General features: G+C 47.6%; 1 protein-coding gene across 2 annotated transcripts in view; it reads left to right on the top strand.

Moving 5' to 3' along the window:
- SORCS3 (sortilin related VPS10 domain containing receptor 3) overlaps nt 1-27,311 on the top strand; it is a 583,956-nt gene that overhangs the window by 105,365 nt on the left and 451,280 nt on the right. The window contains exon 1 of one of the 2 annotated variants that reach the window (XM_067709472.1): nt 7,772-8,166. The exons of the other annotated variant lie outside the window; for it this stretch is intronic. The gene's annotated coding sequence lies outside the window, so the exon portion shown is untranslated. Of the gene's footprint in view, nt 1-7,771; nt 8,167-27,311 lie in introns of those variants that run through there. 2 annotated transcript variants of the gene reach the window in all.

Here is a 27,311-nt window from a genome sequence, read left to right as displayed (position 1 = left end):
GGGTGGTGGTGGGAGGGAGATCCAAGAGGGAGGGGATATATGTATACATATGGCTGATTCACTTTGTTGTACAGCAGAAACTAACACAACATTGTAAAGCAACTATACCCCAATTAAAAAAGAACGTCCAAGACTTTTGCTCTGTGCCAGCTGTAATTCAAAGTGCACTATAGATATCAATTCATTTAATTTTCACAATAACATTGTGAATTAAGTACTGTTTCCACTGAGAAATTAAATGTGTTGCTCAAGAGCTCCCAGCTAGTGAGTGTCAGAGCTGGGATTCCCACTTAGGGATTATAGCCGTAGAGTCTGTGCTTTCAGTCACCATGCCATGCTGGTTCATCTAGGCCTGGGGTGGGGGACATCCTGGTATCCACAGCCACTAACTTCCCTTTTGAGGCCAGAGATGTTAGAGATTTGCTTTGTTTCCTGGAGAACTCCTTATCTTCTGGAATTTCTGGAATTATCCTGCTGCTTTCAGGAGAAATGACCTGGGAAAAAGTCAGGATGGGAGAGAGGGGAGTGAGACGAAGTCTGGGACAGGAGCCCTATAGCTGTAAAATCAGGCTAGAGAGAACGAAGAGGGTGAGGCTGTGGTCTGACTGCTGGGGCCTCCGTGAGAAGAGCTGAGACTGGGTCAGGACAGTGCTGGTGGGATGGATGCTTTCACTAGATCTGGTCAGCATTTGCCTTCGTGACCCAGGGTTGGAGCCACAGCCTGACTCCCACGTGTGGAGCTGTGAGACGAGCTTTGTGGGAAGCGAGGAAAGTGGCATCCTTCCATACCTCTGTCCTAGTACATTGCACTCACAGTGTTTGTTTACCTGTCTGGGTCCCATCTGAGCCGTGTGGGAGGAGCTGGGGCTGTGTCCTCTTGCCCACTCTTGTATGTCAAGCAGTAGCACAGGGCTGGGCACGCAGTTGGTATATGAACCGTGAATGAATGAACGATTATAGGAAGGGCTTCATACAGCTGACTGTTGGAGGAGGCTGTCTTCCTTCATGGTGGTGAGTTACGCGTTCATCTTAGCTTTCTCTCGCTGTGCTGTAGGGACCATGATGGGACAGGATTTGGGGAGGTCATAGATAGAAGGAAGAGCAGATGCTGCACACGGGGTGCAAGAAGATGTGGGGCCATAGTACCTAAAGAACATAACTCTCTATTGTAACTTGAAGTATTTGCCCGAAAGTGGCTACCTCCTTTCTGTACCCGCCCCAAAGGTGCATCTTGGCTTTTCGTGACATGTTCTCTCGTTATGTCATTTACCGTGACTGCCTGTGCAATTTTTTTTTTTTTTTTTGCGGTACATGGGACTCTCACTGCTGTGGCCTCTCCCGTTGCGGAGCACAGGCTCCAGACGCGCAGGCTCAGCGGCCGTGGCTCACGGGCCCAGCCGCTCCGCGGCATGTGGGATCTTCCCGGACCGGGGCACGAACCCGTGTCCCCTGCATCGGCAGGCGGACTCTCAACCACTGCGCCACCAGGGAACCCCCCCAGTTGATTCTTATGTGCATTAAAGTTTGCGAATCATTTAGTGTAGGTTCTCTTCCTTCTTCTGGGGGAGCTAAGTAGGTACATCCGATTGGAGTTCAGTAGTGAGGAGGTGGAGAACAGGCAGTTTTTGAGAAAATCTGAGAGTGTTATAGTAAAAAGCCCAGCACCTTCCTTTTTCTATTTGTAAATCCTATTTTATAATGCAAAGAATAGTTAAAGAGAAGGTGTGCTTGAGATGGGGCCAGGGGACGTGAGAGGGGGAGGGGGGCTCGATACACAGGAAGGAAAAAACAATCTTTTTGCTTGTCTGATTTTTTGTCTTCCTCCACAGTGTGGTATCCGTGGCCTCCACACGGAGCACCTACATAATAAGCCATCGGGGCACTTGCAGGTGACGGTGTTCAGTTCTCTCGTGGTGCTTATTAATCATTCAGTGCTTGTTGAGCTTCCGCGGATGGGGAATTTGCTCTTCAGGAGCTTCACAAGTCAGGGGTCAGCCCTGGCTCCCTCCAATCCAATTTTCTATGCGAGAAGCATCTCCTTCTCTGCCTAATTGGAGGCCCTCCTGTTCCTGAGTGACACTGGAGTGACCTGACGTGGAGGCACAATGCGAGTGCACAGAGCGTGTGAACAAGTGTGTAAGAACCTGGGCACACAGGAGGTGAGGGCCGGGGGCAGCTCGTGGAGTCCTACTGACTGTGCAGACAGAATCACACGGCCTGAGAGAGTGTCTCACCCCGAGAACCCTGCAAAACCTTGACACTGGGCTTCACTTTGTCACCTCCTTGCTGCCGCAGCTCCTCCTTCCCTCCCCTCTATCTTCCAAGCCTCGCACCTCTCCTGTTTTTCCTGCGTGACAGGAGAGAGGGTCAAAGAACCGCCACCTTACTTGCACTTAAGGAAGTGGATCTCTCAGGGGGGTGTGAGAAAAGTTGTGGCTTCACCAGGAATGAGGGTGTCACTGGCTGCGGGCTCTTTACAACGCCGCCGGGGAGAACATAGACAGTAGGAGCAATGACACCACCCTGGGGCCCTCCACTGCTGCTGGTGCATAGCCAGAGGGAGAGCCGGGGTGAGGCCGGTTCACAGGGCTGGCTCTGAAGGCCGCCCCGGGCACTGTGCCCACAAGGGTGCTGCCGGCTGTTTCTATTTCTGGAAACAGTTTTAGAACATAAGTGTCCGGTGGGATATTTGGAGTGCTTCTGTGGACATTCCTACCCCTAGGAGTGATGCTAGCCGTGGTCCTTGTGCTGGGGAGTGTGCCCAGGTGTGGTGAGGTGCCTGCTGAGGCTGGGTGTAAGATTCAGCATCTGATGGAAGAGGCTGGGAGGCATTACCAGGGTTCCAATCTGATGCCTAAAGGAAGTGCGGGGAGTCTCCAAGACAGCTGGTTGGAGCTAAGGGAAGTCCACCAGGCATTGGTGCCCAGCCTCCAGAAGGTCTGGGAAGTCTGGTCGGAGCCATAGGGGTATTTAGCTGCTGGGGTCTGAGGCAGGGCTGTCAGCAGTGAGCACTGACTTGGAGTCTGATGTCTGCTTCTGTCTGTGTGTGTGACCTAGGATAGGACTTGCCCTTCTGGTGTCTCAGCTCCTTATCTGTAAAATGAAGCGTTTCAGCTTGGTGAGCCCTCGGTCCTGTCTTGATCTTAAGAGTTACAAGCTTTGAGATGGCTCTTATTTTGGGGCCATTTGGGTTCATGATAATGGTGCTAATAATATCACCATATGTGTCGTGATAGTTACAAGAGTATTAGCTGCCCAGTAGTGAAACAGGCTGCCTTATGAGGTGATGAGCTCCTTGTCACTGGGAGCATTCAAGCAGCAGTCAAAGAATACTTTCCGGTGATTCCAAGATAATGTCATCAGGATCATCTGATTATTAAAAAAGTGATTCCTGGACCCCATTCCCAGAAACTCTAATTTGACAGGCTTGGGATGGGACCTGGGAATTTGTTTGAAAAACAAGTCTGAAGCCATGTGCTTCTAAAGAGGGACCAAGTAAGTCTGGGAAACCCTGCACGCTATACCCTTCGTTGGAAGTTCACAGAGCACAGGAACCAGAAAAAGTTTCTGGGGAATCTGATAGAGAAGGATAGAGTTAATTTTGATTAACTTAGTGTTTCCAGAGTGGAGTGTGGAACTCTACTGGATATGGGAGGAGAGGGGGACTCCTCTGATGAGGTTACAGAAGCAGTTCCATGGGTGCTGCCTTCGCGGGGTTTACTGCGTTCGCTGGGAGGACCTGTGACAGCACCGTCCCATGAGCGCCATATGAAATGCACGTTCTCTGGTAATCCCATCAAGAATAGTTAAAACAGGTGGAATTACTTTTAATGATTTGTTTTACTTAACCTCATATATCCAAAATGTTATTTCAACATGTAATCAACATAAAATTATTGAGATATTTTTCATTCTTTTTTTTTTCCTACTAAGCCTTTGAACTCTGGTGCAGATTTTAGGACGGGCCATAGTCCAAGCGTGGCTGGTGGGAACCCTAGTGGTCAGTGCAGATCTATGCGATCTTTGTAACTCCACGTGTGGTCCAGAGGTCAGCAGCATCCGTGGCACCTGGGAGCTTGATAGAAACGCAAAATCTCACACCTGATCTGTGAACTGGAATTTGCATTTAGCACTGTCTCAGGGATTTCTGTGCACCTTAAAGCTTGAGAGAGTGTGTTAGATGACTTCTCTTCCAATTCCAAGATTTCCTGTCCCTCAAATTCTGTGTGGGTGCAGTTACCTGATAAGCACCGCTGATGTGAGAAACGGGGACCCCCGTGTGCAAAAGTGGATGTGGTTTGGCTCAGGGAGTGACCTCTTGGCCCCTGACCCTGTAAAGGGGTCCTGGGATCCCTGGGCAGAGGACGGACACATCACATTATAATGAACTGTTGTAATTTGAATCTTGGGGCTGTCGGAGTGTTTTACAGGGAGACCTAAAGGCGGGGAATGCTTTCCTGAAGCAGCGACGTTTAGGATGAGAATTGAAGGGGCAGGTAGCTAAGCAGTAGAACGCTTACAGTAGAACATAATTACCTAGTACTCTTCAGACTTCACTGGAAGAATGTTGAGGGGAGCTTGATGCTAAATAATAGAAGAGAGACATATAAAAAAGAAAAAATGACAAAGAGCATGAATTCTGAGAACAGCAGTGAAGAAAAGTCAGAGGAGCACGTGGATGTGAGGCTAAGGCATTGCTTGGCCTGTGTTCTCCATACATCAGGCACTACGGGGATACCTAAGATTGTCAGAGTCCCTTATGCGTGTACAGTGCCAAACATCCAGCACTTTCGAGAACTACATGGACTTCCCTGGTGGCACAGTGGTTAAGAATCCGCCTGCCAACGCAGGGGACACGGGTTTGAGCCCTGGTCCGGGAAGATCCCACATGCTGCGGAGCAACTAAGCCCGTGCGCCACGACTACTGAGCCTGCGCTCTAGAGTCCACAAGCCACAGCTGCTGAAGCCCGTGCGCCTAGAGCCCGCAACAAGAGAAGCCACCGCTGTGAGAAGCCCGCGCACCGCAACAAGGAGTATAAGTGTGAGCCTGGAGAGGCTTCTGGAAGGAGGTGAGGCTGGAGAGGTGGCAGGGGTCAAGTCCCGCCAGGCTACGGAAGCATAGCTTTTCTTCCCAGCATGCCATTCTCCTGCATAGCATTATGTCTGTGTCTGTCCACATTCTCCTAATCAGTCTGTGGGCTCCTTGAAGCAGGGTCTGCTCCTAGAAACCTCCAGTTGCTCCCCAGCAGCAGTGATGTGCTGCCGCTGAGTGACTGAGAGCTGGCGGTTACATTTTGGGGAATTTCGTAAGCTGGTTAATGCGCATGGGTTGTTTGAAGTTGGCCACGATGACAATATTTACGCTATGGAAATTGGTGAATGCTATAAATCAGGGCTCTCATTTTTCCTTTCAGTGAGCCTGTGTTTAAACATTTAGTTGCACACCCCTGCCAGCTGACACAGTGATGGGCATACAGAGCAGGAGGCAGCAGCGGCGAGAAGCAGGGACCCAGAATTGGGAGACGACACCAGCTGTGTGTTGCTGGTCAAGTAATTCAGCCTCTCTGAGCTCAGTTTCCTCATTTATCAAATGGGGAGATTGAGACAGATTTGAGAGGATGGCTACGGGAAAGAAGTGTCAAGAGAGCTGCCCAACAGAGTGTCCTCACTTCACGGTAGACACACCAAACCGTGCTGGTTTCCGCTGTTCTCAAGAACTGGAAATATCTATTCTCTGTTCCTTTTGCATTGCTTTTGATGACACTTTAAATTTTTACTTTATAAAATATGATATTGTCTGTGGTGTTTAATTTCACAAACCATCTCCAACACTTTTGGAAGAAGGTGGGATATATACCTTCCTGTAAAGTGTAAACTCTTATATCACCGCACCCTTCTGCTACCCCCTCTCCCCACCCTGGCTCTCACTGCTCTCAGTGGGAGATGAGCCTTTGTTTTTGACTAAACAGACTGTCCTAGCCCTTCCCTGTGACAGCAGGACAAGGGCTCTCCTCCTCTCCCCTCTCCTCCTCCCCCTCCTCCCCTCCCCCTCCTCCCCCTTCTCCCCTCCCCCCTTCCCCCTCCTCCCCTCCCCCTCCTCCCCTCCTCCCCTCCCCCTCCTCCCCTCCTCCCCTTCTCCTCTCCTCCCCCTCCTCCCCCTCCTCTCCCTCCTCCCCTCCCCCCTCCCCTCCTCCTCCCCCCATCCTCTCCCTCCTCCCCTTCCTCCCCTCCCCCTCCTCCCCCTCCTTCTCTTCCTCCTCCTCTTCTTCTTCCTGAAATTGATGGCTGGATCCTGTAGGCTGTGCTGTTAACCCCCAGGTTTCCGAGGGGGTGGGGCTGAGCAGCAGCTCCTTCTTTCTTTGCAACCTGTGCTGATATCACTGTATCCCTGGGAAAAGGGAAGACAGTCTTGTCCCTTGAAGGGTGTCTGCTGTGTGTTGATTATTTAAGGATAATATTTCTGGCCATGGAGCTGACGAGGCAGGAAGTGGCTTTTGTGGGTGACTAAATGCTGACATGATGTGGCAGCTTCTGTCTGTGGCCATGCATCCTGGTCACCTGACAGCAAAGAGCGAGCTGACCGAGAGCCATCTGCGAGCCTGGGTTCTGAGGGCCGCGGGCAGTGAGGAGTCACACCCAGGACGTTTAGAACTGGGATCCCAGAGCACAGAGGGAACCAGGAGGGACCGCTCTGGATTCTGGTCCTGTCATTGCCACACCTTGATGTGCTTATGACCTTGAGCAAGTCATTTTCCACCTGTGCCTCCGTGTACCTTTTTGTAAAAGGATGGGCTTGAACTAGGTGATTTCCAAGGTCCTGCTCAGCACTGAGATTCTGTGGTTTTATGAACTTCACCAACAAGCAGAGACATTCCTGTTTAGGCTTGTTTTATGTTCTGATTCCCAAGGACGTAGTTCTAATGGACTGTTCTCCAGAGACTGTTTATTTCTTGTTAGCTAAGAATAATTTTCACAAGCAGCAGTAAGTTGTGAGGAGCCTGGTCTGCGTGTGGGGTCCATTTTAGAGTGTTCTGGGAATTCAGCTGAACTCAGCAAGCATTTATGGAATGTCCACTCTTGGGATGAAGTATGGTACACTGGAAGCTACATAGGAATTTGAATTGGAAACCTGGGTTTCAATCTCTGATTTGCTATTTGTAAGCTGTGGCCTTGGGCATGTACTTAAACTCTTTGAGTCTCAGTTTCTCCACCTGTAAAATGGGGACAGAAAGAGTCCCTTCCTCTTTGAGGAGTGCATGAGAGAATAGGCCTAGAGCACACAGCATATCATGCTTGAGGCATGGAAATGCCGATGAATGTGACTCCTTTCCCTGTTAGGCTCCAGGCTTTGATTAGGTGTTAGGAACACAAGGATACATGCAAGTCAAGACACCCCCTGAGCCACAGGCAGACGGACACCCAGTCCGTGATGAGGCATCCATCAGCACTTGAGGTGAAGTATGCAGTGATCAGGGCCACAGAGAAAAGACGTCCAGCTCCTAGAATCATGAACTAGAAAGCCAGTGGCCAGTGTGCTCCTGGTGACAGTCAGGAAATGCAGACACAATGCAGCTGGGACCAGTTCTGTGAAGGCAGAATGACAGACTTCAGCACTACATCAGGCTTGGATGTGGCATTTAGACTATCTCCCTCCTGGCAGCACTGTACTTGAGGTCTTCCAAGAGAGAACAGCATCAGTGTTTATGTTTCCAGTGCTGGGCTAGCACCATGGTGGCAGTGGCGTGGTGGGATTCTACAGATGAGAAGGAACAGCCCCTGAAGCCAGGAGTCGCTACTTAGCTGGGAGACAAGGTGTGCTCATTTTTTTTTTTTTTTTTTTTTTTTTTTTTGCGGTACGCGGGCCTCTCACTGTTGTGGCCTCTCCCGTTGCGGAGCACAGGCTCCAGACGCGCAGGCTCAGCGGCCATGGCTCACGGGCCCAGCCGCTCCGCGGCATGTGGGATCTTCCCGGACCGGGGCATGAACCCGTGTCCCCTGCATCGGCAGGCGGACTCTCAACCACTGCGCCACCAGGGAAGCCCGGTGTGCTCACTTTAACAGCAAGAAGCTAGAGGCAGAGATGCGTCATGGCTTCTGACCCCGGCGAGTGCATGGTCATGCAGTGCTTTCCCTCCTGGCCATCTTTCTTCCTTTTTCTTTCATGAAGTAAGTAGATATTAAACACTTGCTGGTGTTGTGTGCTAAGGGTCTTGGAGTGACTGAACCTGGTACTTGCCTCTGGAAGATTCTAGTCTGAAGGGGAGGCAGACATATAAGCTACTATGCTCGGCAAAGTATCACAGGTGCTAAGGATGCTGAGACAGACTATGGGAGCCAGGGTGGGCTGTACGAGGTGACAGTTTGCCTGGATGTGAGGGTCATGGGGTTGCACCAAGGCATAGAAAGAAGGGGTTCATGGGAGTCCGAGGTGGTTGGGGGGAGATTTTCTGGAGGAAGTGAGCTCTGTGCTGTTTCCTCAAGTCTTCCTTCAGGCCGTAGAGTGCCAGCATTCCCCAAGGTTGGGGAATTCTTCTATTTTGTATTCTTTCTGCTCAGCCTGCTTGAATGTTGCCAGACATGCAAGGGTAGTTGGCGTTGGCATGAAGCCCTCATCTAAAAGTCAATTGCATTGGCCTTTTGAAAATGGGACAAGATATTTATGCTTAATATTTGGGTATTTTTGTTGTTGGCTGCTTTTTTTGTTTTCATACCTCTTTATTGGAGTATAATTGCTTCACAATGTTGTGTTAGTTTCTGCCGTACAACAAAGTGAATCAGCTCTATGCACACACATCCTCATATCCCCTCCCTCTTTAGCATCCCTCCCACCCTCCCTATCCCACCCCTCTAGGTGGTCACAAAGCACCAAGCTGATCTCCCTGTGCTATGCGGCAGCTTTTTTTCCCCCCAGGTCACACTCTGCTAGTGAAATAAGATTAATTTGAAATGAAATTAAGTGTGTTCCACGTAGGACACCCTTGCCAAATAATTGCATCAAATATAGTTTGCAAGGAGGGTTGTCTTTTTATCTTTTCTTAAAGGGCAGTCCAGAATCCAAATGCCTCCGAGAGCCAGCCTGTTCTTGGGTCTCTCTCCAAGATCACTGTCTCAGCTCATCCCTGAGATCCTAGGTCAGGCAGAATTGTAATAATTTATATCTCAGGACTCAGAGAACTTTTCTGTACTGTCTTCACTGAAGGTATCAGCTTTAATAAAAATAAAAGTACCTGGGCTTATTCAACAGCAAGGGAAAAAAATAAGTAAATCCTCACAAAGCCCTGCATATTTCCTCTTTTTATATGGCAATAGAGACAGAGAGGCGGAGAGAAAGAAAAACCTACAAGGAGGGAGAGAAAGCGGGGTGGTGGGGAGTAGGGACTGTTTCTGGTTCATTGCTCATGCCCAGGTCACAGTGGTGCTGTGGTGCTGCAGATATCTGAGGCTGTGCCCTCCCCCTGGGAGCCAGGGTCAAGTTCCCCTCCAGCCCCGCCTTCTCACAGTTAGGAAAATTGGTTGAACATGGGCCCACCTTTGAAGAATTCAGAACTCAAGGTGACCGAAGAAATATTCTTACTCAGCTTGTTCATTTTGCAAATAAGAAACTGAAACCCAGGCTAGGAAATTTGACATGGGGTGTGTGAGTCTGTGGCTGCCCTCAAGGATGGCTGCATGATGAGCGCTGGGCAGGTGGGTGGGACAAGAAGCCTACATTCTTGATTCTCAGGTGCTGCACTTCCCACTGCCCCGTCCTCACTTGCTTTAGCTCAGCGAGGGGTGTGAGCTGACCAGAGACCGCAAGTCTCTACAGGCAATGACTTTGCTTTCATGACCATTCTTTCTGCCACCCCCCACTCTCCAGGCTCAGTGGTTTCCAACCAGGGGCAATTTTGCCTCCCAGAGGTCTTCCAGAAATGTCTGGAGACATTTGTCATAACTGGGGAGAGAGTGCTACTGCTGTCTAGTGGGTAGAGGCTAAGGATGCTGTTACACACCCTGCAACACGCAGGACAAACCCCCAGAACAAAGAATTATCCGGCCCCAAACGTCAGTCACGCTGCTGTTGAGAAACTCTGCATATCTGATTTTGTGTGTAAGTGTGTGTGTGTGTGTGTGTGTGTGTGTGTGTGTGTGTGTGTGTGTGGCCGGGAGTTGTATCTGAAAGAGATGAGAGCTCATTGTGACTGCAGGGAGGGTACTGATATCATTTTGGGGGTAGATTAGGCTCCTGTTTTACAAATTTGCCCAAGCGTCCACATTATACATCTAGCTTGTTGAAAGATGTGTTTCCAGACCCCACCTCGTATATACTGAGTTGGAATCTCCAGGGGTGGGCCCAGGAATCTGCATTGCTACTCTGCTTCAAAGGTGATTCTGACCGAGAGCCCGCTTTGGTACATAATGGATTAGGTAACAGTGTTGGTTGAACATTTATTATTTGCCTATTCAGATAAATCTGGATCTTAACCTCAGCTCTGCCGTTTGTCAGCTGTGTGACCTTGGACAAGTCATTTATTTATTCTCTGAGCCTGTATTCTCTCATCCTCTGAAGAGAGAGGACCACATCCATCTCAGAGTTTGCAGTGAGCATGCAATGAGATAACCTGCGTCAAAGCTCCTGGTGGACAGTAGGTGTTCAGACCTGTTAGATGAGTTGACTGTGTTAGATAATAAGGAGACCTAACCGTCATCAGCCGCTTACATTCCAAGCACGTGTTAGGTACTCTTATAGTATCTTTTCTACTTAGCTTCACAACATCCTTCTTTTATAGCTGGGACACATTCTAGGTACTCTTGAGTATGGCAGGCTGAATAGCAGCCTCCCAAGATGTTCATTTCCGCATCTCTGGAACCTCTTAAATTTACCCTACGTGGTGAAAGGGATTTTTGTTTGTGTAATTGAGTTAAGAATCTTGAGATGGGGAGATTATTCTGGATTGTCTGGGGGAGCCTGATATCATCACAGGGAGGCAAGAGATCAGAGGAAGTAGGAGATAGGACACTGGAAGTCAGAGTCTGGAGTGATTTGAGGAAGGAGTCACGAGTCAAGTAATGGTGCTGGCCTCCGGAAGCTGAAACAGGCAGGGAAGTGGCTTCTCCCCTGGAGCCCCCAGGAGGAACCAGCCCTGTAAGACCCATGTCAGACTTCTGACTTTCAGGACTATAAGGGAATACATCTGTGTGGTTTTTAAACCACAAACTTGTGGTCATTTGTTAGAGCAGCCATAGGAAACTTATACACTTAACCATGGTTTCCTATCCAGAAATTCTTAAAAAAAAAACATTTTTATTAAAACAAATTTTTATTGAATTATAGTTGATTTACAATGTTATATTAGTTTCAGGTGTGCAACATAGTGATGCAACATTTTTATAGATTATACTCCATTTAAAGTTATTATAGGTAAGGACTATATTTCTCTGTGCTCTACAATATATCCTTGTTGCTTATTTATTTTATGCACAGTAGTTTGCATCTCTGAATCCCATATCCCTGTCTTGCCCCTCCCCCTTCCCGCTCCCTGCTGGTAACCAGCAGTTTGTTCTCTCTGTGAGTCTGTTTCTGTTTTCTTATATACATTCGTTTTATTTTTTTTATTATTTATTTTTTATTTTTGCGGTACGTGGGCCTCTCACTGTTGTGGCCTCTCCCTTTGCGGAGCACAGGCTCTGGACGCGCAGGCTCAGCGGCCATGGCTCACTCGCTCCGCGGCATGTGGCATCCTCCCGGACCGGGGCACGAACCCGTGTCCCCTGCATCGGCAGGCGGACTCTCAAGCACTGCGCCACCAGGGAAGCCCCATTTGTTTTATTTTTTAGATTCTACATGTAAGTGATAACATAGAGTATTTGTCTTTCTTGCCTGACTTATTTCACTAAGCATCCCTGTCTAGGTCCATCCATGCTGTTGCAAATGTAGAAATTGAGTGGTAAAGGGGAGTCAGACATCTAATGTCTAACCAGTTAGAGGAGACACATACACAACCGAAAAAGGTGGGGGGGGGAATTTGCATCAAGGAGCAAATGAACATATATGAGAGAAACAGTTGAGAATAAGAGGATCCTTCCCATCTGGTACTGTTAATCCAGGGGAACACCCTGGAGGAAGTGGGAAGGTGGCCAGCCCCTGAGGTGTGCGTTTGATGCCTTGTAAAGACATTGTGGCGTCTTGGAAAAAACTTCTCTCTTGCCCAGTGATCCTCTGACCCTTAGATGCGAGCCTTCCATCTGGTCTCCTGCCCTCTCCTTTCCCAGATGGCACAGCGGTTCCTGCTGTTGGCTTAACATGTTTGGAAGCTGCTTCTGTCTCCCCTGTGACTCTGATTAGAGAGGATGACAGGCGAGGTCCGTCTCCATTTCCCGTCTTTGCCACGTGAGTCTCCACTCTCCCCAGCCTCCGCCTGCACTACCCCGCGACAATTGATGGGCGGTGTTAAGTGCTGACTAACGTGGTTATTAGAAGTATGAATTATTTAAGGAGACGTGCACATCATTAACCTGTTGTTCATGGGGGAAGTCTTGACAGGCACATTAGCCTTAAGCACGGCGCAGTTTTGCCTGTGGTGGGAGGGAGGACGGAGGCAGGGGTGGGGTTGGGGGGCTGAGGGGGTGGGCGTGGTGCAAAGGATCAGCTGCGTCAGTATTGGAAAGAGTTGCCCCGAGAAAAGAGGCAGATTAGAAAAAAAGCTGAACGTCGTTTGATAGAGCGGTATTTTTGGCTCCGGGACACTGTGAATTGGAAATGCAGGAGAATTAGCAAGTCACACCTTCAGAGGCATCTGTGAGCGTTATGTACCAGTATGATCACTGTAATTATAATAATAATAAATGTTCTGTCATGGTGTGGCTCGTGGAGGTCACCCTGAGGTAAGAGGGAGAAGAGGAAGAGGGATGGAGAGGGAAGTTATTAGTAAACCTTAGGCCCAGCCCTCGGAGTCCTCACCCCTTCCCCGCACTGAACCCTTCTCTGCGAAGCCTCCTCGTCCAGACTTTGGTGACATGATGAGCCTGCTTGGTCTAGAGGCATGAGCCCTGGGTAGCTGCTCTTCTTTCCAAAGGAGCTGTTTTGTTAGATGAGGAGCCCGCTTCTTGTTCTTGTCCCTCTTTGGATCTGGAGGGGCGTCTGGTCCAAAAGCACATTTTCCTTTTGTGGGGTAATGAGGTTTGAAACTGGATCTCTTGGTGCGACGGGAGATGAGAACGATCTCTGCTAGACTGTGCTGCACTAAGGCTCTGAAACGGTCACGTTTAGAGGGAGGCCAGGCCAGTGGCCAGCTGAGATGTCATCAACCAGGGGTCTCCTGCGGCTTTTGTCAGTCATCCAACGTTTGCTGAGTGTCTGCTGGGTGATCCTTATCTTATGGGGACACAGAAGTGTCAAATAAGGTCTTAGGAGCTCACTGCCTTCTTAGGGAGAGAATAGTAACACACTATAGAATGTAGAATATTCTAGCTATAGACTAGTATTACTATGACTGGTACCAGTGCTGCTAGGAAATATACTGTTCCCTAATATCGAGAGTAATATAATTGTTAGGAGATATATTATGTAGCTCTCTTAGCTATGCATACCACTATTAGTAGCAATAAGTGGAGAGCACTGTTGTACCAATCTAGGTGTGTTTTGGACAGAAAATGAGTATCCATGGGGATTACAGAGGGTAGAGAGCTCTATAGGCAGGTGTAGTGGTAATACTGATATCTAACATCTGCAGATGTTTTATATAGCTCGTACCTATCTTTATATCTCATGTGATCTGCACAACGGTCAAGTGCATCCCAGAGAAGTGAAGTAGCTTGCTTATATCACGCAGCTGGTGAGTGGAAGAGCTAGGGTTCGAACCCCTTGTGACGCTGAGGCCAGGACTTGCTCCACTGCACCACAGCTGCCTGCCCCACAGAATGGTGTGCCTTCCTGCGTGGTATGTGCGTCACAGTGCCTTATGCTCCAGAGTCCTTCCACTTCAGTCACCTCCTTTGATCCTCGCAGAGAGGCAGCATATGAGGAGGGCTTGGGTTTATTCCGGGCCTTTCAGAGGCATGAGACTGTTGGATGACATGGCTTTGAGCCACCTGCCAGCCTTTGTGAGAGGAGGGCACCATGACTCCTGGAGAAAACACAAAAGTCATACGCATGTGCGCGCGCGCACACACACACACACACACACACACACACACACACACACACACACACACACACACACACACACACACACACACACACACACACACACACACACACACCCCCAAGGGAAAAAAGAAGAAAAACTCACAGAGCAAACAAAACAGTAATGGAAAGCTGCAACCAAGCAGAACCTTTAGCTGCGTCACTGTGCCTCGCTCATTGCCCAGTATCAGACGGCCTTTCCTACCTTCCGGAAAGGCAACAGCGAATGACGTGCGGGGTCCATCGGGCGCCCCCGTTTCCTCCTGCTGATTGTCAGGCCCGGTCTGGGCATATAGCTGTGTGGGGTTTTGGCATCCATCAGGGCAGATCTTCTGCCCCTTTTTCCTGGGTTCTCTGGGTCTGTCCCGTTTCTCTGCCATCATTTGTGCAGCAGAATCTTCTTCAGAAAAAGGAAATGAGATGGAATGAGGATACAGTTACTGAGTTTTGCAGACACAGTGCCAGTTTTGTTTCTACGTGCAGATAGGGTGCGGGTGTATGTGTGCATGTGGACCCACACACGCACTCACAGACATGCCTCCACACTCAGTATCTGGAGCGGGATCTGCCATCCTGTGTGGGGATCATCTGTATTCCCAGTTCCGAGACAGCTTTATTATCTTAAACCTCCCTTATGATATTTCCTGTGACTGACAGTTACTGTCATATTTTTGCCTGATACACACTGAGCCTGGACTTAGCTTCGGGATGTGTCACCTCGTCGATTACCGTCGCTCACCCACGCTGAGCCCCATGCTGTTCATTTCAGCTGGCCTGCTTCCATCAAGAGGAGGCAGAAGCTCGCGAACCAGACAGGATGTGCCGTGGTTGTGGTGGCTGTTTGTCTGGGGCTGGGTCACTTCTCTAGAACAGGCTTCCCTTGAGCATCCTGTCGCTAATGACAGGGAGGACGTCTCAGTGCTAGTGAGAATTTAATAAGAGACTGCAAAGATGTCTAGTTTATCTTTCTCATCAGTGCAGTGACCTTACAAGTGGTCATCAGCCTATTCTTGGATACCTGCAGAGACGGGGAGATCACTCCATTCCAAGGCAGCTCACTCTCTTGCAGATTAGCACACGCTCAGCACGCGGGGAGATGGGAGGGGCGCTGAGCTAAGAGCCTGGTGTGAGCCTAGGTTCTCCTCCTGACTCTCTTACCCATAAGCTAGGACCTCAGGCAAGTCTGGTCATCTGTCTGCGTCTGTTTCCTCTGCCTATGAAATGGGGGAACTGGGTTTCAGATGGTGCTCTGAGCAGCTTGGGGTTTCTGGAAGGTTCCTCAGGGGCTGCAAAGAAGGTTGAGGTAGGGGTTAAGTGTTGGCAGGGGCACCAGTCATACTAAAAGAGAATTATTATGATTTTGTGTTTTATGTTTTGGGCTTTGAATACATGACTTTTGTAGATAAACAAGTTTAAAAAACAATAGGAGAAGAGGGTTCAAGGTCCTCTCTAGCTCTAATTTTGTATGATCTTTGAAATCTGTAGCAGTTACCATGAGGTCTATTTAGTAGAATAATACTACTTTAAATCTGTTTTACAGAGAACAATTCTAACGCCTCTTACAAGACAACCTTCCTACTGTCTCCCACCTTTTTAAAGTCCACAAGGGCAGGTTGTGAATATTACATCAGAGGCAGCCCTGGCCAGAATAGTGAATTAAGAGAGGTTTGTTTCGATGTCCTCTTTCCTTACTTTCTTTCCTGTGTTACTCTCTTTTCTACTCCAGGTGCCTCTGTGGTTTCCCATTCTCCCCAGACCATCAGACCCAGCCAGCTCTCACTACGGGGAAATTCTCTGATAACCTTACCCTGGTTGTAAAGTGTTAGCTGAGGATGTTTTAATAGCTTCCAAAATACTGGGGACTTTTGAAGCCTGAGAATCTAAACCTGTTCTCAAAAAAAAAAAAAATGAATGTCTAATGGTTAAGTCTGGGGTTCTGAGATAAATTGCGTCCCAGGAAGCTGTGGTGTGCGCACAGGCTGCTCCCGGCAGCTTCAGCTTCTTCATCCCTTCCTTTGGCTGTGTTTGCCTTAGAGGTGTATTTCCAATTTTGCCTTGCAGAAGTGTTTCTAAAAGTAACTCTCCCGGAATACTAATCCTAAAGCCTCTGAGAAAAGGGCTCCTCTGCCAAATGCCTTTGGGAAAACGCTGGGTATCATGGTTCCCTCTTAGAGTCTCACAGCGCACCCTGATCTATTTCAGACTCTGAGAAAGCCATCAGGGAGGAGTCCTGGTTTATCTTTGTTGAATCCAGTGTTTCCCAAAGTGTTTGACCAGAGTAGCCTATTTTCCTCTAAGTAGTGGCTGTCAACATCCCTCAGAACTGGTGTTCCCCAGCACACACTGGGAGCATTAGTTCTCACTGGGCGTGGTTTTGCTCTCCAGGGGGCTTTTGATAAAATCTGGAGACATTTGGGGCTGTCAGAACTAGCGGGGAGAGTGCTGCTGGCATCCACTGAATAAATGCCGGGGATGCTGTTACACATCTTAAATGCACAGGACAGCCACCTGCCATAAAGAATTATCCGGACTCAAATGTCAATAGGGCCGAGGATGAGAAACCGTGTTCTAGAGTTAGGCAGGAACCAGGTCTGTTTAAGTGCAGTGCAAAGTCCTGTAAAAGCAGGGACTCAGCTGGGCCTTTTATGATGAGGGGTGTTTTCTGGACAATGTGGAAGGACACGCACCAGGTGATATTTCCCTAACACTACCGAATGAATCCAGAGCCCAGCGCTCCTTCATGCCCAGAGAGAGGCAGCGCTCAGCTCCCTCGAGCCCCCCATCCCACTGTGTGGACAGGGATGAAAGGGGCCTTCTCCCTGCAGAGCTTCTGGGATCAGGGCTGACAGGGCGCATCACCTGTTCTCAGCCTCCCTTCCAGAATCAAGTGGTTTAGCACCGTCATAGGATGAGGCTGTTTTCCCAGCTTGCGGATTGCACTTTATTTATTTTTTTGCATCTTGCTCCAAACCTCTTTTCTTTTTCTTGGATCGACAGGGCCTGGCTGCTCCTTCTGGAGATGTTGACTTGGTGGAAAAAAATGTGCTTGCTGTCAAGCAAAGAGCATTCCTGGGACTGAGATTCTTTAAGTCCCAGCAATTTATCTGTTTCCGTAAAGCAGAGCAATGACGCTTGTTAGTCAGCAGAACTCACACCTGCAGCCTCCCCCCCGCCCCCGCCCCCAGCCCCCCGCCCCGCTCCATCCTGTTCCACATCAGGGCAGAAGAGCCTGCTGCAGTTCGCAGCCTTTCTGACTCTCTAAGTCAGTGAACAGTGAGCTCTTTGGGGCTGTGGATCCCTTTGAGAATCTGATGGAAGCAAAGGAATTTCTTGCAGAAAATTGCACACAGATGCATATACACAATATTGCATGTGATTCGACGTGGCGCATGGTGGTCTGTGTTTGTGAACTCAGAATTCGACATACCTAATTTTCAGGCTACTCCTTGGAGACAGTGGCTGCTCTTGTGGCTCTGCATTGAGCATCCTCATTGGGGCGTACAAGGGAAGGACCACCTCAGTTCCTTGCCTCAAAGAACTGTTGTTCTTGGGGAATCATAATTTAACAGAGTGAGTTAGTAGCTCATGCATTCATTCATTCATTTATTCAGCACGTGTTTATTTTGTTCCCGGGGAGCAAAATATCAACTACTGGAGAGTCAGCGATGAAAAACCACTCTTCTTTCTCTCAACAGTAGAGGATATAGGAAAGGACACTAAGGTCTAAGGTCCACCTGCTTGGATTGAAGAAGTGTGTAGGGTCCGGCAGGGTCTGCTAGGTGCCTGGCACTTGATCCTGGACTCAAGTTTGACCCGAGAAGCACTTTAAGAAATCACCCAGAACCTTCCAGGGTCCCAAGGCAGCAGAGTCCATTTCCCCTTTTCAGTGCCCTCTGCAGAGCTGAAGCCACTTGGGTGGCTTCCCATAGTTGTTACAGGCAAAGAACTGAGGACACAGGGCCCCCACCTTGGGGTTTTAGGAATCGGCTCACCTGTTGTGGTCCACAGCTTCCACAGCACCTATCAATTAACTTGGTAGAGGATAAGGCTGTCTCTTCTGATCACATAGCCTTATTGATGGAGCTCACCGATGTGGGAGTCTCTGTAGAGGGAGAACTTTGCAGAATGATGAACACCTTTGCAGTGAATCATGTTTATGCCAATTACATGTTTTCTTCCTTGTTTGGGCTCCGTAACGCGTGCAATAAAACAACTAGCCTCCTTCTTTGGCTAGTCGTTCGGCTAGTATGGCTAGGACACATACTCTAGGCATCCTGGGAGGAAGACGAGCTGGTCTGTTTGTTTGAGCTGGTGAGTACTTTGAGCTCAGCTACAGTCCGGCCTAGCCATCTGACGCTCTTACAGGGTGGGCAGGTGGGATTTCTTTTTCCAGAAACAATCTGTTCCTGCACAAGGTTGTGATGGTCTCGCCTGAAGAGGGACAGTGAAGTCCATAGCAGTTGGATTCAAAAGAAGAAATCACTTTTCCATAATTGGTACCTTTTCATTCTCCTTTTCAAAATGCCCAGCACCGCTACCACAGCTCTGAATCCGCAGCAAACTGCAGGGTAGGGGAAAAGACTACACAGAAATTACAGTTGTAAGCAGGCAGCTCTCTGCGTGTGAGAATGGGGGTTGCAATTACAGATTTATATGGCTCCATTTTCTGCTTTCAGTGTAGCTGTCGACATCTCAAACTGAGAAGCCCATCGCTGCGGCCTGGGCAGCCTCCTCCCAGCTCCCGTGTCAAGAGAGATTTATTATTCTTCCAGATTCTACCCATAGCAACTCCCTCCAGATGGCCCTAGGGAGGGAGGATTTTATTTTATTTCATTTTGCTGAGAACCACAGCTCCGCAGAGACCGTGTTCTGTCTCTCAGGCTAGGTTCCTGAATCTGGGTGAAGAAGGCCGGGAAATTGAATTGGGCAGTAGCTGTGTTGAAAGAAAATGAAAATGGAGCCAAAAGACCATTTATTGCTGCATTGTGGGAACAGAAGACTGGAACAATAACCATAATGTCCGTCAGTTGGGAACTGGTTAATTATGCTCCATCCACAAAATAGAATATTATGCTGCTGTTAAAAGGAGTGAGGAGGATTTACGTACACTGATAAGGACCGATCTCCATGGTATAATTAAAGGAAAAAGCGCAGTGCATTTTATATAGCATGCTTGCATTTGTATAAGAATAAGAGTGATTTCTAAACAGGTACCTTACGTCTACAGGGCGATTTCTGAGACGACTCACAAGAAATTTGTAGTAATACTTGCCACTAGGGAAGGACTTGATTGAGAGACAGGGAAGGCAGGAAAGCTGTTTGTAGAAAATCCTTTGGTGCTTCTGGATTTTTCTTTTCCTATATCCTTATATTACTTTCTCAAAAATCACTTAAGGCTAAAAAAATGATTTTCAAATCTAATAATGTCTAGCAAGGTTTGCTTTCAGAAGGATGAGTGAATTGTGGTTTGAGTGTGACTAACCAAAGCTACCCAGGAATGAAGAGTCTCAAGGAACTCCCATTATTGTGTGGGATTTATCACTTCTAATGATAAGTAAGAACTAGAACCTGTCAGGTGAGGTACGATTTTACCTTCCTTTATGCGGATGCATTGAGTACATTATGGTCCGCATAAATTGCATTTATACCACACTAATTTGTTATGTGCCATTTATTAGAAGCTCAAACATCCCTCCTAATGACATCATTGTTTACACCAGCTGGGCTCACTGCCTCTTCTTTCCTACTATTCTTCCGCAGGGGTGGGGTGGATGGTGTGTTTCTTGGGGGCTCTCAGAATTTCTTTCCTGTGAATCAGGGGTCAGAGAAGTAATATAAATGTTTGGAATGGCCAAGTGGGAGGCAGTAAAAGTGGTGAGGCCTTTGGCAACCAGAATGGCATATGCCCCTTTTGGATCAAATTCAGCTTGAAAAAAATCTGCAGGTCATATCTTGTTCAAGACCTGGGAAATTCTGTAGTCCCTTTCCTAAACCCTTCTCTGATGTCTCAGCTTCCTCTTTCAGGCATACCTGGCCCTACGGATTCAATAGAAGCCTCTCTAGTCAGAAAGCAACCTCCAGAGTTTTGGTGTTGAGTCGATAGAGGAAGGTTGACCAGATAGCTGGGAAGCAACCTGACTCTGCCTGTCTGTGAATTCTGCCCCAAGTTATTGAAAAGGCATCTTGTCTCTTGTATTGGACACCAGATTTCTGGAGGGCGAGGACGTATTCATCTTTTTACTCGGGGCAGAGATGAACACATCTTGCCCTGGGCTGTTCTTCAAAAACCTAGATCATGCAGTATGTTACTGGGTTATAGCATCACAACTGGGAGGCTGTCTTCCCAGGGCGTATTTCTCTGATAGGAAAAGTGAAAACTAGAACAGAATGGCTGAGAAGATGTACTTAACAAATGAAATCATTCTTAGCACAATAAGTATTCAGAATAAGAACCTGGTAAGCATTAAGGGAATAATGGTTGCCCTTTGAAAGTGTAGCTGTAAGTGGAGGTGAGTACTTTAGATTGTCCTGCTCTGAGCCCTCTGCTGCCGCCTCCATGTAAAGAATATCTGGCTGCGTGACTTTTGGGACGATGTTTCCTCTGTCTTCCTCTGGCTAGTAGGAATCTTGGCTGTCCCAGTGGCCAACTTTGTCAGATAATTCAGGACTTTCTCGCTTATGCTGTCTCTTCTTAACGGTTTGGCATGACTCGGGATTCTGTGCCAACGCTGCCATAACTCTCCTCGGGAACTCACCCGTACAGAAGCTTTCTCCCCAGAATAGGAGTGCGAGAGCCCGTCCAAAAAATAAGCCTATACTGGAAAGAAGTCCAGAGAAAAGGAAAAGAAAAAAGAACAGAGATCCTTTTCAAGATGGAGGGAGAGAAAAAATCTATGGCCTTGAGTTGTAATCTCCAGGTAGACTGATTACCATTGGAAGATCCACCTTGTTCCCTGGTTGGCCCAGCCCTCCCTACCTCTATAGTCTAATGGTTTACCCATTTAGTGGCTTATACGCCACCTCCTACCTGAAGCCTTCCCTGATGTTCCAGATGAAAACAACTTTCCCTCTTAGGACGTAACTCTGTTTCACTACTTGTCTCTCTCTCAGTGCTGACTTTCTACCTTTTCTGGTGCTTATTTGTGTCCATGTTTATAGGACGTCTCTGAAGGCAGAGATTATGACTTGGTGATCAACATTTTAGCAAGTATTTTACTGAATGCTTATTATATGCCACTCCCAGTGCTAATGGGGGAGTACTCACACAAGCAAAATGCAGTCTTAGCACTCAGGCATTTACCTTTAGGAGAATCAAGTATGGTTCTTTGCACAGTGTATGTGCAATCTCTATTGAGTGAATGAGACTCAACCCTCTCTGCCCTGTTTTAAGGATGAGGAAATTGAGGTCCTTGACTACTTGACCTTCATAAGATGACATTCCTAGTTTGCATAAAAATGGAAACTCAGGAGACTCTTTTCTTGCTTGATTTTGTAGTCTACAAACAGCATCATTCTCTTGGCCAGTCATCTCATAGATGAATAAGTAGGGCTGGGAGAGCCTGGAGGTAGCCCTAGCCTTCCAAAGTTGGGAATACAACTCAGGGTGCACTGAGAGCTAAAGAAAGAACATGCATGAGCCATTCAAAGCAAGGCCAGTAGAATGGTAGGTATGTCTGAAAAAGGCTAAGAAAGGATTTGGTGAACCAAGGAGGAAGCTGGTGGTGGAGTGAGAAGTCTGAGCCTTGGGGCAGGTGGATCCTCTTTAACTGGTCACTCTGCATATGTCTGTAGACTCCTGGAAGCAGTGTGGACTCAGAGCCTTGCAAACAAACCTATGTCTATCCAAACGCAGCTTTAATCCGTCCCTCGTCAGACTCCAGCCTTCCCTTTTCCTGGTAGCTATGCAGGTGAGTTGGCACTAGAAGATACCTCAGGAAGCCATCTGATTCAGCCCCTTGCCTTTATGCCAGGAGGATATTGTCTCCATTTAACAGGTGACTTAAAAGAGGCTCAGAGGAGTTTAGGGGTCAGAACCATTCAGGAGAGATCCCCGCAGTGGCGAGCCACGGTGTACAGAGTGGCCATTGAGTGGCCATTGAGTGGCCATTGAGTGGCCATTTTGTCAACGTTCTTTCTGATGAAGGCACCTCATTCAGTTGAAACTCAGGCTCCTCAGGGACTGACTCTAAAGCCACCCCTTTGGGCTTCAACTTGGAGCATGAGAGTGTTGGTGTCTAAGACCTTGAACTCTGGCTGCTGTGCCTGGGTGACACAGCAAGGCTTAGAGGGGTGCCCATGCCGCTCTGAGAGGGTCTGGAGCTGAAGCAGCCACAGGCACACAGGCTCCAGAGCATCTCCTGAGTCCCTCTCTTCATTCATAAGCAGATAAGCTCTTCCGTTGATACCTAGTGGATCATCTGGAGTTCTCTGAAACTCTGGGAAAACTGAAGATCTTTCCAAATTGGGAGTCTTTTGGTGGCTGTGGTCACAACAGACGTTTATATTTTCCACACCTCTTTCCATAACAAAGCCAGTAATTAAAATCTTTTGCTGAGACTAGAGTTGTTATATTTCTGTTTGGGAATCAAATCAGAAAGAAGGTGGGGGGAATAGATCGGAGTCATAAGTGTAGAGAGAAGCCTGGACAAGTGTCTACATTTTCTGCAATGAGAAGCTCATGTTTTGGGGGTGGTTCTGGTCTGAGTTAAAAACTCAGGGACCAAGAAAGTCAGAGTTATCCTAAAACATCATGGGCCTATCCTGTTAGAGTTATCTGGTCAATAGAGCTTGGTGGGAAAAAGATGGAGAACGTACGATGGGACCTCCAAGCTCACGCTCCTGGGAGTGCCTGTTTATCCAGTGCAGCTTGACGCTACCTGTAGTCTCATCCTCCTGTGGCATGTGGTTGGTTCCTCTTTTTGACTGCATCCCATTCTGTTTTGCTTCACTAGTTAGGCATGTTAATGACTACTGAAGACCATTTGGTCCTTGAAGGCAATGAGTATTTTATTCCCCTTGGATTGCTCATAGCATTTGTGCTGTTTCTGGTAGTTAGAAGAAATGCAGTGGATGTTTAATGCTATGGTCTTTGCAACATTTCCTGCTTTGGAAAGTGAACTTCTAAATATTCTTCGTTCCAAGATGGCTACAGTTCTTCTTCACACTTATTACTTCCTTCCAAAGAAGATTATTCACAAGCAGCCTTCTTCTTTTTTTTCTTGCGGTATGCGGGCCTCTCACTGCTGTGGCCTCTCCCTTTGCGGAGCACAGGCTCCGGACACGCAGGCTCAGTGGCCATGGCTCACGGGCCCAGCTGCTCCGCGGCATGTGGGATCTTCCCGGACTGGGGCACGAACCCGTGTCCCCTGCATCGGCAGGCAGACTCTCAACCACTGCACCACCAGGGAAGCCCTAGAAGCAGCCTTCTTCATGAAACTTTTAATGACTCTGATTTACATGACCCTACCTTCTCTAAACTCCTACATTTCTGTAGGTTGTGCATTATCATATTTTTTCAATTCTTCTACCTTCAGGTAGATCGTGGGCTCCTTGGATCTTCCCCAATAGCTATGTCCCTACTTTGGGACTGAATGGTTTTTGGATCATTGACTTCCCAAGTTTTATCTCTTAATAAGGAGTTTCATTGTGTCAGCATCATGTTGGGGCAAATGAGGAGAGGAGTCCTGGAACTTGTGCTGGACTATATTTATATATAAAATGTATATACATATGTGTATATATGATGTATTTATAAATATATAGAAATGCATATGTGTATATATGTAACATGTATATATATAAACATATGTATTACATAATATATATGTACATCTACTTACATTTTTCTCATTTTAATCCTCACAACAAACTTGTGATAAACATTGTTATTATCTCCATTTTTGAGGAAAAAGAGATTCCTATCACTTTAGAAGTGAGTTACCTTGAATGTCAGATACCATAACCCCATCTCATACGGGTGAATTTTTTTTTACCTACAGTGGCTGAATAGGGAGTTGAACTCTATGTACAATAAACACAGACTCTACAATCAAGGTAATTAAAATAATGAGTCTGCGCTCTCATTCTTGCCCAAGATCACAGAGCCAGTAATCTGTGAACCTGTCATTCAGTCTCAGGTCTGCCTGACTCAAGTGCTTCTGGTCTTTCCTGATTGAAAGGGCACAGTAATGGAGGGCCGTGTTTAGGAATTTGGATTCTACACCACAGGTGACCTTTGAATGCTTGATGAAGAGCTAAGTATGAGCTTTGACAATATATTATATTAGGACATCCTTGTTAGAAGGTTGGGAGGTGGGTGGGAGGCTGTGAGAAGGAAGAGGAATCAGTTAAAGTCCATGGTATTACAGTATTCCAGGTAAAAGGTGGTAAGAACCTGGATGGAAATTGTGGGAACACAGAGGATGTGATAACAAGTTATCATTGCAAAGGTAGCGTTAGGATTTAGCAATGATTGAATGAGTTTAGGGAAGAATTAGATCAGTAATATGGCTTTTAGGTTCCTGCTGACACCATTAACTCAGACAGGAATACAGACAGGAACAGGGATTTTCTTTAGCAGAGGGGAGGGAAGGAGGACGTGTATGATTTTGACATATTATGATTGAAGTACCAGTAGTTCAAAAGGTTGGAGTTTTCTAGGAGGCAGTTGGATGTACAGGACTGAAGATCAGGAAGGAGTTCTGGATGGGAGAGGGAATTTTTGGATCCATCGGCAGTTAGGTGGTCATGAAGCTGTAAGAGTGGACTAAATTTCCCAGGAATAGAATGTGGAGAGAGAGGGAGGGTTGAAGGTGGAACTCTGGCAGTGACCAAAATTTAAGGGGTGGAGTGAGGCAGGTCAGTGATGACAAAGCTGAAGAAGATGCCCACAGAGTGTTAGAAATGCAAGGACTGGGCCTTTGTCTCACCTCAGTTTCCAGGCCATAGGAAAGTAATATGCAGCTCCGTCTGAAGACTTCTAAGACCTCCCTATCAGGATCATTCATCCCTGAATTTCTGGAAGTCACGATTCCAGATACTTTGTTCTGTTGTCAGACTTCATACCCATATTTTTGTCAGATTTTGTGTCCAGGTTTTTTTGGTTTGGGAAACGTTGCACATGTGTTTATTGCTCATCAGCTCTCTGGAGTGAAGCGTGCGATATCCCCCAGTACGCCAGTTTTCCTGCAAGGGTTGACGGTTGGGACGTTTTCTATCATGAAGCCAAAGGGATAAAAAGCCAAGTGGCTGCTGTAGATGGGAAGATAAATAGTGATAAAGGGAGCTCTGGGGCTCAGAACGGATGCCTGTGGTATGGGGTGGAGAGTCCTTCAGGTGCCCAGAGGAGAAAAAGCTACAGGAATCCAGGGAAAGTTGACCAAAAGAGCCCCCATCAGAATGATTTACACAAAAGTTCAAGGAGGGGTGTCAAGGCAGATTGTGTGTGTGTGTGTGTGTGTGTGAGAGAGAGGGAGAGGGGGAGGGGGAGGGGAGGGGAGGAGAGGGGAGGGGAGGGGAGGAGAGGGGAGGGGAGGGGAGGAGAGGGGAGGGGAGGGGAGGAGAGGGGAGGGGAGGGGAGGAGAGGGGAGGAGAGGGGAGGAGAGGAGGCTGTTGGGGGCTGGTCATTGATTATTATCCAGGATAGTTGAAGAGGAAAAGATTTGGAAAGTTACTTCAGCAGACAATACATACCTACGTATCTTACTCAGGTTTTGCTGTCAGGACAAGGAGACTGCTGTGGTAACAGGGCCTTGCTGGAGTTGAATTCCCTGGCAAGTACACTGTCTTTCTGGATGTCATAGCCCAACACCCACATAAGGCTTAGAGAGGATTAGGAAGGCCCTCGATGGACTCAGTGGGGGATATGGAGATGATTGTGACACACCACAGTGGGCCTGATGTCTGAGAACAGCATTCTCAGGCATATCAGACCTAGTTTCCCCTTTTGTAACAAATATTTTGAAATCCTCACTTTACAGTGCTGAAATGAAAATCAGAGAAAACGTAACCTGCCTACAAACACAATTAAAATCAACATAATGCCCTAACTCTAATATAAAGGAGAAACAAATGGAGAGTAATTTATAACAAAACAGTGTGTATTTCACTGAATGCTAAGGTGTGACTATGCTGGAAGGTATAATGAAGTCGTCAGATGCTTACTCCTGTATGTAGAATTACCCCGAGTGAGATAGTTACAAAAGCAGACTGACACAGGTGTGTGGTATTGGAAATTCAAACACTGTAAATGGTGCTTCCATTTATTGTGTGATATTTTTTTTAAAATGGTGAATAATTTGATGAAGTTCTTTATAAAACAAAAGGCAATCTTCCTTCAACCTATATGGTAGCTGTATACCTAGAAAATTCAGTCTATTAGTACTGTGCAAAAATATTTTCTGCTTATAGATAAAATGAATTTAGGCTCTAGGCTTGGTTAATGACAAACAGGTTCTTCCCCAAAAGAATGTCTGGTGGTGGTTTTTCTACCCAGGGATGTGAGATGATTTTCCATGGTACAACACAGATTCCTGCCTCTGTCCACTCAATCCGGGATTGCCCTGTCCCACCAAATTTTCAAAATGCCCCCTAAGGGCCAGTAGCTCTCCTGTTGGAACCATTATTTTAGACTTGGTGAGAGTCAGAAAAGACCAATTCTACTGGGAACTGAATAACTCCAGTTATCCTGTGTTATCAGTGAGGAGCTGTCCGTGGTGCTGCTTAGTCTTTGGTGCAAACTAATTTGATTACTATGGATTTGACTAATTCCAAGTCCTAGCTGCACTGTGACCCCTCTTTGATCATGGCTTCCTGATTCAAGACTCTAGTTATCAACTTTGGTTTTATCTGTAATGAGAATTACGTGCCCAGTAGTCAGGCCAACAGCCAGACCTGGCCCTGCTTTGGACTGGGAACCATCCTGAGCAGTGGTGTGGGTTTTTTTTGTTTTGTTTTTGCGGTACGCGGGCCTCTCACTGTTGTGGCCTCTCCCGTTGCGGAGCACAGGCTCCGGACGCGCAGGCTCAGCGGCCATGGCTCACGGGCCCAGCCGCTCCGCCGCACGTGGGATCCTCCTGGACCGGGGCACGAACCTGTGTCCCCTGCATCGGCAGGCGGACTCTCAACCACTGCGCCACCAGGGAAGCCC

The sequence above is a fragment of the Pseudorca crassidens genome, chromosome 16, assembly GCF_039906515.1.
Source record: "Pseudorca crassidens isolate mPseCra1 chromosome 16, mPseCra1.hap1, whole genome shotgun sequence".
Classification (NCBI taxonomy): Eukaryota; Metazoa; Chordata; class Mammalia; order Artiodactyla; family Delphinidae; genus Pseudorca; species Pseudorca crassidens.
This window is presented reverse-complemented; position numbering and strand designations above follow the sequence as displayed.